The sequence below is a fragment of the Chenopodium album genome, chromosome 6 (genome assembly GCF_948465745.1).
Source record: "Chenopodium album chromosome 6, dcCheAlbu1.1, whole genome shotgun sequence".
NCBI lineage: Eukaryota > Viridiplantae > Streptophyta > Magnoliopsida > Caryophyllales > Amaranthaceae > Chenopodium > Chenopodium album.
The window spans coordinates 41,219,017-41,230,621 of record NC_137839.1 but is presented as its reverse complement, the minus strand read 5'-3'; the positions used below and the strand labels follow the sequence as shown (position 1 = coordinate 41,230,621).

Below are 11,605 nucleotides of genomic sequence, written 5' to 3'. Positions count from 1 at the left end.
TTCCTTCTTTCATCTTTTACTTACTTGCTATTTGATTTTTGCTTGTTGCTTGTTCTTCTTTGGATTTGAATTTGATATTGTTGATTATTTTGATTTCTCTTAGATTTTGATATAGAAATGAAGATTAAAGCAATATCTAGTTGTTTGTTCTTAAATTTCACCATGATTAGTGAGTAGATTAGTTGCTAGGGAAAGGGGGAAGCATGTTTGATTAATGAAATTGCTAGTTGATGCTCTTTGATTGATTGATTTGTTGCAATTAAATTTGTTGACATAGTTTTGCATGTGATTGATTAGACTAGGAGTGATCAACCTATAAGATTAATCTAGATTGCATTGCAACTCTTAATGACATGAACAATTGAATTGAAAGTTGCTCTAATTGATTGGGTTTGCTTGTGATTCTTCTTGATTTGCCTTTCATAGTGACACCTAGATTGGCCTATAGGAGATAGCATTTGAACTCTCTTGATTGCTACTATTGTTTGTCCATTGCAATACTTGAATTAATTGATTGAGCTCTAAACTAGCATTATCATTGAACTTGCATGTGGAACCCATATCCCTAGTGTTTAGACCTTTGTTTTACTTGATTAGACTTGCTTTATTTTACCATAGTGCCAACCATAATATCAACTCCATCTTCGAGGTAGCTTGACTTAGACTCTAGTTTTCATCATTGCATTCCCTAGGGATCGATCCTTAACTTGCCCTATATTCATATAAGGTTGGTTAGGTGTTTACAAATTTTGTTTGACTTGGGGGAAGGGTAGATAACGACATACATTTTTGCCTCGTCAAAATGGCGCCGTTGCCGGGGAACGGTGTCTTTTTTTGAGTGTTTTTGATTGCTTGAGTCTAGGTCTTTGTGTATATTTTTACTTTTACTTGATTTTTGTTTGTTTTGTGAAAAAAAAAATGGCATGTCTATCATTTCCTCAATATAGCAATGAGCCTTTTTGTGAATATATCGTTGGACTTGAGGGATTTTTGGACTATAATTGTTGTAATATTTGGGAGGCTTGTGGGATTTGTTATTTTTGTTTGAACGAGCAAACTAGGGATGAAGTTGAATGTATGCATAATGGTGAATTTAGAGCATTGTCAATTGATGATGCTTGGGATTTTTATGTTTGGTTTTCTAGGGATGTTTATTATAGGGGTAATCATGAGTCTAATATTGATATGAAATGTCTTGATTCTTCTAATATTAGCATGAATTCCCATGATTTGTCACATGATCCCTTAAGTGAACCTAGAACACATGATTTCAACTTTATTTCTCCTTTTGTTCATGATAATGAAGTGCAAGCTCAAGTTGATGCTAATGGTGTGTTTCAATATTCTTCATTATTTACCATGCCTTCTTGTGATGTGCTTCATTCCCTTAATGATGAATCTCATGTTATAAATTGTGCCCCCACTCCCCAATGTGATGTATATGCTCATGATCTTGATGTTGATTCTTCCAATATTGGTTGTACTTCTTCTTCTCTTGTTGAGCCTCAACCTTCTACATCTTTTGAATCTCTTGTTGATACATTTGAGTCTTAAATTAGGCGCATTGAGCTTGATAATGAGTTTGGGCTTAGTAAGGAGATGATTCTTAATTCTATGAGAGGTCAATTAGAGATAATGAAAAAGAATGAGGAGCGTATTGAGGAGGAAAAGAGAAGAGGAGAAGAGTTAAAAAGCCAATTGTCATCCTTGATGCTTGTTTGTGATAAATCCCAATTTAATGTGTGTGTTGAGGATGATGATGATGATTTTGAGCAACCAAGAGAGTGTGAGGATCCCATTGGTGAGCATTTAAGTGATGATGAAAGAGTTGAGAATGAAGAGAGTGTTGATATTGAAATTTCTAACCCTCTTTCCCATCTTGATGAGTCTCATGTGCATGTTTGTGACTCTTCTATCCATGAGTATTTCGACTCGATTAAGGTTATAACCAATGCATTCTTTGAGAGTCAAAAGAAAACCCATAGCCTTTTAAATGAGTTCATTGAGGATGCTTCATGGGAGAGAGATGAGTTTGAAATGAATTTGCATCCATTCATGCATGGTTTTGAGACCTTAGGCTTTAAAGTTGTTGAGGGAGTTGTTGTTCATAGTTGTGATGGAGGGGATTATGTTGTTCCTCTTGGAGGGTGTATGTTTGAGGGAGATGGATATCATGAGTGTTCTTCTTTTGAGGACTCTATGATTGATTTCCATGCTCTTATTGGTGATTTGAGGCATGGTGGTGAGAAAAAGTTCATTTGTGAGGCCATAACCCCTTTTTTCTTTTCTCATACCCCTTTTTCAAGAAGATTCAACCATATCCCTTACACTCCTATATCCCTCCCTTCCTTTGTTAATGAGCCTATTGGGGACCCTCTTGTCTATGATGATTTTTATGTGGCTCATTTGTCCCAAATTGAGGAAAAGGGTGATGTTGCCACCCAAAAATATTGTAAGGAGAGTTTGCCTTCTTCTTCTTTTTCTTTTTCCTTTTCTTATTTTGTTGAGTTTTCTTTTGATTGTTCTTCCTTCTCTTGGCATCTCTCTCCTCATAGGTGTGCACTAAGCTTGTTGCATGCCTTATTTTTGTCATGTGCACACTTGCTTTCATATGAAATGTGTAGTAGTGCATTTGACAAGCTCTTGTGCGCGTTGAATTATTATTTTCTAGAGAGGTCAAGCTTGGACCTTAAGCAAGCCTTTCTGGGGAAGTAACCCGTGTTTTATTGCTTTCATTTTCTTTTTTTTTTAGAATAGATTTTCTCTCATGGAAATATTTGTGTTCCTTTTGCTAGGTACATGACTTGATATACTTTGGTGTTTCGATTTGGATCAAGAATCAAGGAAGCTTGACACCTATTTTTGCTAGCATATGGAAACAAGGTTCAATTCTTGAGAATTTAGCTTTGAAAGGTCTAATTGGGTCATTTGCGGGTATTTACACCCACCTAAAATCCGGTAATATCCTTCCTTGCTCTTTCTCTAATGGTTGATGCCATGTTGGACATATGTTGGTTGGTTGGATTGATCTCCTTGTTTTCCCCTCCCATGGATTATTTGATTTATGTTTGAATGTATAGTCTCATTCAAGCTTGGGGGAGGGTATTCTATCATGCTTGATGGGATGTTGATTCATATATGCTATGCACCTTTGTATATGCTTTTCCATGTTCTCATATTTTGTAAAACTCCAAAAAGATTTTTGTTTCTATCAAGGCAAATTTGCAATGTGTTTTGTTTTGTTCTCGCTTTGGACATAATAACATTTGGACTTGTATACTTGAATGCTTTTCTTCCTAAATGGTAGTGGTGTGCACGGTTTGAGATACGTTTGGTTGATTATAGGATAAAGCATGCTAAGGTAGTTGTCTAGAACTAGGGGGATCATGAAACCGGATTCTACTTGTTTGTGGCATGTTGGTAGTTGCTCCCTATCTTCGATTTGACAACCTTAGTGAGTTTTTGCTACAACCATGTGAGATTTATATTTGTTCAAGCTTCCATCATATTCTTGCATGAGTGGCATGGGGTCCTTGACTTTGCAAGCCTAATCTATAAAGCTTGATGTATGATTCTTAAACCCGAGACCGAGCTATCTAGGGAGGACAAAGGCACCTTTTTCGGGGTGGAATCTTTCATTTTTAGGTTAGTTTGATTCATATTTGTTTTTGGGTTTCCATTTGCCTTCTTGCAACCATTTGAGCCTTATACCTTCTTTTCAAGCCACATCTTTAGTTCTTTGGCCTTTTGTTTCATTTTCTTTCTATTCTTGGTTTTTTGTGAAGCAAATTGATCACGTATGATGGAGTTTGTGGTGGATAAGATAGAAATTTGGTTTTTATGAGTGCTAGTTTGTGATTAAGTCTTCTTTGTGAATAATGGCAAGTGTTTGATTAAAAGCCGTCCTTAATCATAAAAGGCATGGACTAATAAATTGCATTATAGAAAAAGCCGTCCGAATTTAGCAAAAGGCGAGGACATTGCAAGTTTAAGTAAAAAAAAAAAAAAGAAAAAAAATTTTAAAATAGTGAAAATTCAAAAATATTTTGATGTATTCTTTTCTCCTTCGAAGCATTGAGGACAATGCTTCATTTGAGCTTGGGGGAGAAGCGTTTACGCTTTTTGTATATATTTCTTGTGAGTATAGCTTCAAATAATCTTGGGGGTGTTGCTTTTGCTTGGTGATTTCTTGATCGTGTTGTTAAGGATTGATCACCCTTTTGCTTCACTTTTTAGGAAAACCTCCAAATTTTAAATTTTAGCCTACCTTCACCCTTTATGCCTTATGTTACAACCTTGGGGAAAGACCTTTCGACCTAGAAAGTTGAGTCACTATTCGGGGGAGGGAATCATTGGTCATTGCCTAAGGAAAGGGGATGCGAAGTCAAGATGTCGAGTAGCACAAAAATTTGATCTTTTTCCGGTTCCTTCGCGGAATCTATGAGATGCTCACTATGGGGAGATATGAGATTAGTAGGGGGAACGCGGTAAGACCGTTTGGGATGAAAGTGGAGTGTGATAACTAGTTCCTATGCTTAGCATTTTTATGTTTCAATCAACCTTAGGTATCTTATAGAGTGCACTCCCTTACTTGTTTAGAAAGATTTGCATTCATTGTGCTTGTACATTTGCAAAAGTCCTTTCATGAACATTTGTTTGCTTTTCTTGTATTTTGTTTTCTTTTTCATGCTTTGCCTTGTTTGTATTATTATGAGAGTTATGGGTAAACTCTTAGGATACCCTTACGAGAGCATCACTCGTCCTCTAGGGCGATCTAGGGGTTTAAATGGCTTGTCTTTAGTTGCTAAAATTGACCGTGATTCCTACGAAAGTGAGTTAGTGTATATTCCCATCTTCTCTAGTTTTCTCGTTTCTTTCTTTGCTTGAATAATGTCATCATTTTTCCCTTGGGTTGGATTTTGTTTTGCTCGAGGACGAGCAAAAGTTTAGCTTGGGGGAATTTGATCCTTGCCATTTATGGCACCTTTAGACTATGTTTTCTTTATATTTCTATGCTCCTTTGTAGTCGTTTATGTCGTGTTTTTAGAGAATAATTCTCGATTCGCGTGTTTTTGTGTTAGTTTAGAGAAATGCATGCTTTTAATGGCTTTCTTATCATTTTATTCATTTCTCGGCTATTTCTCTTGCTTCTCCGTTTCTTTGTCTTGTTTTGTAGGTACGTCGCGGGCTATATGCATGGGAATTGAAAATAGCACCCACTAGGATCAATATGCACTTTTCGGAATTGAATTTGAGTTTGAAACAAAGGAAAACGAAGGATTGCAAAGTATCAAATAGGACCTTTGTGCATTGTTTTAGTCATATCTCAAGTTCTACAGATTGGATTAGGGTGATTCAAGTTGGGTTGGAAACTAGACGTGAAGAGCTTTCCAATGATAGGTTGCACACCTTCATACGATTCTTAGATCGGAAGTTACAGCCTTCTGAAGTTGGCCCTGGAAAACTGCCGCGGGCGCGGGCTACATTACCCGCGGGCGCGGGTTGCTGCGGCTCCAAAACTGCCGTATTTGGGCAGTAAGCACCCGCGGTTGTCCCGAGGGCTTCCCTAGGGCGCGGGCCTTGGCCCCGCAGGCGCGAGATTGGGCCGCGGGCGCGGCTATCGGGGTGTCCGTTCCCCTCCGCGGGCGCGGCCGATTTCTCCGCGGGCGCGGGTTTCTGGGTCTTTTACGATTTTAAGCTTCTTTTCTCCTTTTGTTTTTATAGTTTTTTGTTTCCTTTATTCTTTATTCATGTAATTCTTTAGTTTTAGAATAGTTTTCTCTCTCTTAGGTTGAGAGCTTCTCTCTCTAGATTAGGCTAGATTAGGAGTAGTTTTAGAGAGAGAAAGTGAGGAATTTCAATGGTGATTGAGAGATTGAAGATGCAAGTGTGACAATTGTGTTGGAGATCTTCTTAATTATCAATGAGGATTTCTAAACTCTATCTCATTCAATTGCTTTGTTTATTTTGATGTTTGTTTGGTTTGATTTTGATATTTGATGTTTGATTAGAGTAATTGTTCTTGATATTTTGTTGATTCTTGTTCTCTATAGTTGATAGTTGATTTGATGATGTTGTTTGAGTAGTTGTTGGCTAGGAATTGGGTGAAACTTGTATGATTGATTAATTGTGATTAATTTTGGAATTGTGTTGATTAATTGTTGAGATTAAAGTGATTAGTGAAGGTTTGCATGTGTGTAATTCAATTTGGCCTTGAGAATTATGCTAGATTGCATTGTAATTGATAATGACATGAACAATTGATTTAGGAATTGCAATTATCAATTGGTTTTGATTGTGATTCTCTTAGTTTGTTATTCATAGTGAACCCTAGCTTAACAATTAGGAGATAGTTCTTTGATTCCTATTGATTGCTCTTATCATTTAGTCCTCACAACCTTTGATTGGCATGCTCTTCCCAAGTTGTTGCAATTGACATGATTACTTGTTGATCCCCGTTCCTAGTGTTTTATTTCCTTGGTTACTTGTTTTGTTAGTTGTTAGTATTCTCTCTTACCTTCGTCTTCGACCTAGCTTAGGCGCATAATTGAAAGTGCTTGAACATTACCGTTCCTTTGGGTTCGACCCTTGACTTGCCTCTATACTCGTATTTAGGTTTGTTAAGTGTTTATAAATTTAGTTTGACTGAGGGAAGATTAAATAACGACCTAGTTTTCCCCTCGTCATTTATGGATAACGACCTAGTTTTCTAGGTAAATGACACTATAACGATAAATAATAGGTCGTTGTAGTATAGTGGTAAGTATTCCCGGCAATAGTGTCATTTATAGTATAGTGGTAAATAAATGACGCTATAACAATAAATATAGTGTCATTTATAGCTATAACGATAAATACTAGTGTCATTTATAGTATAGTGATAAATGACACTCATCAAAGATTAGATAACGACCTAGTTTTCCGTTGCCGGGGAATGCTATTGGTGCTTAGCTTTTGTTGTTGAGTCTACTTCATTTTAATTGAAAAAAAAAATACAAAAAGATTTTGTTTCTTTAGGCTACACTTGTAGCCGTGCTACTAATATTTTCTTTGAAGTTTTGCATGCATAGAGCTCGTGATCGATCCATTGTGCCTTTTGACCCGGAAATTTAGAGGACTCTCTCAAGAAGAAGAATAGCTAATCGATTCTCCTTGGGGTATAGTTCTTCAAGTGAAGAAGAGATTGAAGAAGAGCAAGGCATGGAAGAAAATCCGAGAGTGGCCTTGAAGGAGCTAGGAATACCCGGTGCTTATAGGTTTGAGAGCGGCATAGCTCCGCCTACAACACCGGCAAATGATTTCGAGATTCGGCCGGCCATGATCACCTTAATTGAGAGGAGGCAATATAGTGGGGCTAAGAATGAGAGCCCGTTGAACCATCTTAAAGAATTTGAAAAATATTGCAACACCATCAAAGTCAACGAAGTTTCTCAAGAGTTCATACGCCTCAAGTTGTTCCCCTTCCTCTCATAGGAAGATCCTTAGAGTGGCTAGATAAAGAGGTGAAGCCCAATTCCTTGAGAACATGGGATTATGTTACAAAGGCCTTCTTGTCCCGTTTTTACCCTCAAAAGAAGACGGCGGAGGCAAGAGCCTTGATTCAAGGGTTCAAGCAAAGGCCAAATGAAAGTCTTTACGAAGCATGGGAGAGATACAAAGAGTATCAAAGGGAGTGCCCTCACCACGGAATCCCAACATACCAAGTGGTCCAAATCTTCTGTGGCGGTTTAAGTCCCCAAGGCAAGTCATGCCTTGATGGGGGGGCCGGGGGTCCTATCATGAACAAGACCGAAGAAGAAGTGGTGGACATCATTGAGGACGTGGTGACGTACTATAGAGATTGGCAAGATGGGGAGAGAGACTCTTCAAGCAAGCAATCTTCTTTGTACTCGGTAGACCATCTAAATGCGATCAACAACCTTTCCTCCCAAATGACAAACTTGGGAAAGGAGATGACCGCAATCAAAGCCAAGTTGGAGAGCACTTCTACTTCATCCCAAGCTTCGAATCTTCCCTCCCAATTTAAGGGGAGAGGTACTCCTTCTAACTCTCAACCCCCTCCCTCTTCACATAATATGCCTATGGGTTGTTTGTTTTGTGATGCATGTGGATCGTATGATCATGACTCTAGTAATTGTCCTAATGAATGTGTTGATGAGTTTGATAACAATGAGAGTGAGCATGTGAATTATGTGTCAAATAATAATGCTCAAAGGTTTGATAATCAAAGAGGTCAATGGAATAGGAATTACCAAAACCAAGGCAATTTCGACAACTATAATCAAGGTGGTGGTTATAGAAACCAAGGGAACCAAGGTTTTCGTGGTAGCTATAATAATCAAGGTTATAGTGGCAAAAATCAAAGCCAAAATTATGGTAATCAAAACCAAGGTTATGGAAATCACAACCAAGGTAGTGGTAACCATAATCAAGGTGGTGGTAACCATAATCAAGGTTATGGACAAAATCAAAATAGGGGTACTTGGAACAATCAAGGGAAGGGCAATTTTCAAAATAATGCTCAAAGAGGTCCCCCACCCGGATTTGTTCCAAGGACTCAAGGAGAAAATTCCTATTCCCAACCTTCTTCACCTAGGACCAATTTGGAAGAAATAATTGAGAATCAAACCAAGTTGTTGAACACATACATGGCCGTTAGTGATAAGAAGTTCAATGAAATGATGACCCACAATAAAATGCTTGAAAATCAAATTTCTCAACTTGCTAATGCTTTGAAAGATCATGCAAGCCCTTCTTCTTTACCTTCCCAAGGTCTTGATCCCAAGAAACACGTGAATTCTATTGTTACTAGGAGTGGTAAAGTTCTTGAGGAGAGATTGCCTAGGAAGGGTGAGGATAAGGAGATTCCTAAGATAGCCTTGGTTGAGAATGAGAGGGATAGGGCATCATTGGATGAGGTTGTGGTTGAGACACCTAGAGAGGTGAGAGCGGAGAAAGAAATTGTGAAACCCAAGCTCCCTTACCCACAAAAATTCATGAGACACAAATTGGATGAGCAATTTGGGAGATTTATTGATATGCTAAAACAACTTCATCTTTCTCTACCTTTTACCGATGTGATCAACCAAATGCCAAATTATGCCAAATTCCTCAAGGACATTTTGAGTGGGAAAAGGACTTGTGAGGTTGTGGCAACTATCAATTTGACCGAAAATTGTAGTGCTATCATCATGAACAAAATGCCACCCAAATTGAAAGACCCCGGAAACTTCTCCATCCCTTGTGCCATTAACAAGATGAAAATTAATAATGCCTTATGTGACTTGGGAGCTAGTGTTAACATAATTCCATATTCGGTTTATCAAAGGCTTGAACTAGGGGAACTCTTACCTTCTAACATTACCTTGCAATTAGCCGATAGGTTAATCAAGTTTCCAAAAGGTAAGGTAGAAGATGTTCCATTGAGGGTTGGGAAGTTTGTGTTCCCGGTGGATTTTATTGTGCTTGAAATGGATGAAGATGCTACCATTCCAATCATTTTAGGTAGACCCTTTCTTGCTACCTCGGGTGCTATGATTGATGTGAGGAGTGCAAAGATTTCCCTTAACGTAGGAGATGAGGTCATTGAATTTGATTTGAATGAAATCATGAAATATCCATCTTCTTCTCTAGAAAATTGCATAATGATTGATTCACTTGATCATGTTGTGTCTTCCATGCATGAGCACTTGCTCACCTCTAACGATGCTCTTGAGAATGTTTTGTTGAACAAGGACAAAGTAGGTACACCATGCAAGGAAGTGGCATTCTATGAAGAATTGCTTAATGGAAGCATGGAAGAAGTGGATGAGCAAATGTGCTTGAAAATCTCATGCCAAGAAGCTTTGCAAGCGGCCACATCAAAGGAAGGTAATGGTGTGCCTATGGTAGAGCTCAAACCTCTACCATCACACCTTAGGAATGATTTCTTGGGCCCTCATTCCACTTATCCCGTGATAGTTAGTGCATCCTTGAGCATGAGCCAAGATCAAGCGTTATGTGGTGTTTTGAGAAAGCACCAAGGTGCTTTGGGGTACACAATTGATGATCTTAAAGGTATAAGCCCCGCCTTGTTCCAACACCATATAACACTTGAGGAAGGCGCCCTTCCTTATATCGAACGACAAAGAAAACTACATCCCCAAATGGGAGAGGTAGTTAAGAAGGAGATCACCAAGCTATTGAATGCGGGAATCATATTCCCCATCTCTAGCTCAAGGTGGGTCTCCCCCGTGCATGTCGTTCCAAAGAAGGGGGGCATGACCGTGGTTGAGAATGAGAAGGGTGAGCTCATTCCAACTAGGACGGTCACAGGTTGGCGGATGTGTATAGACTATAGACGTCTAAACACATCCACCAAGAAGGATCACTTCCCTCTTCCATTTATTGATCAAATGCTTGAAAGACTAACAAGGCACAAGTTCTATTGTTTCCTCGATGGATATTCGGGATTCTTCCAAATCCCCATTCACCCAGATGATCAAGAGAAAACTACCTTCACATGTCCTTATGGGACCTTTGCCTATCTAAGAATGCCCTTTGGGTTATGCAATGCACCCGCTACATTCCAAAGGTGCATGATGAGTATCTTTGGGGATATGTTGGAGGAGGAAATGGAGGTCTTCATGGATGACTTTTTGGTGGGGGGTGTCTCATTTGAGGAGTGCCTTGTGAACCTTGAGAAGTGTTTGGAAAGATGTGTTAAGGTCAATCTTGTTTTGAATTGGGAGAAATGCCACTTCATGGTGGAAGAAGGTATAGTGCTTGGCCACAAGATTTCAAATAGAGGCATTAAGGTGGATAAGGCAAAAATAGAAGTTATTGAGAAACTTCCACCTCCGGTGAATGTCAAGGGTGTGAGATCGTTCCTTGGTCATGCGGGTTTCTATAGAAGATTCATCAAGTATTTTTCACTTATTGCTAAGCCCCTAAATGACCTTCTTCAAAAGGATGTTGAGTTCATTTTTGATGACAAATGCTTGAAGGCATTTGATAAATTGAAGAAGGCCCTTATCTCCACTCCTATTGTTCAAGCCCCAAGGTGGGATCTTCCTTTTGAATTGATGTGTGATGCAAGTGATTGGGCTATTGGAGGTGTTTTGGGACAACGTGTAGAAAAGAAGCTTCATGTGATCTATTATATGTCCAAGACACTCAATAGGGCTCAAAAGAACTACACAACAACGGAAAAAGAATTTTTAGCAATTGTGCACTCTTTTGAGAAATTCCGTTGTTACTTGTTGGGTTCCAAGACCATAGTCTTCACGGATCACCCGGCCCTCAAGTATCTCTTTGCCAAGAAAGAGTCCAAGCCTAGGTTGATTCGATGGGTGCTTGAATTGCAAACTTTTGAGATTGAGATTAGGGATAAGAAGGGTGCGGAGAATGTTGTGGCGGACCATCTTTCTCGCCTTGAGGGTGATCACATTCATGATGATGGTTCACCAATTGAGGATAGAATGCTTGATGATTTCTTATATGCCATAGAGGTGAAGGAACTCCCATGGTATGCCGACTTGGTGAATTTTCTAGCATGTGGGGAGTTTCCACCCTCTTTCTCAAAGAACCAAAGGAAGAAAATCAAGAGGGAGGCAAGACATTACTT

General features: G+C 38.9%; 1 pseudogene; it reads right to left on the bottom strand.

The window, feature by feature from the left end:
* Nucleotides 1–7,591: 7,591 nt before the first annotated feature.
* Nucleotides 7,592–7,690, bottom strand: LOC145637658 (small nucleolar RNA R71; annotated as a pseudogene).
* Nucleotides 7,691–11,605: the final 3,915 nt, after the last annotated feature.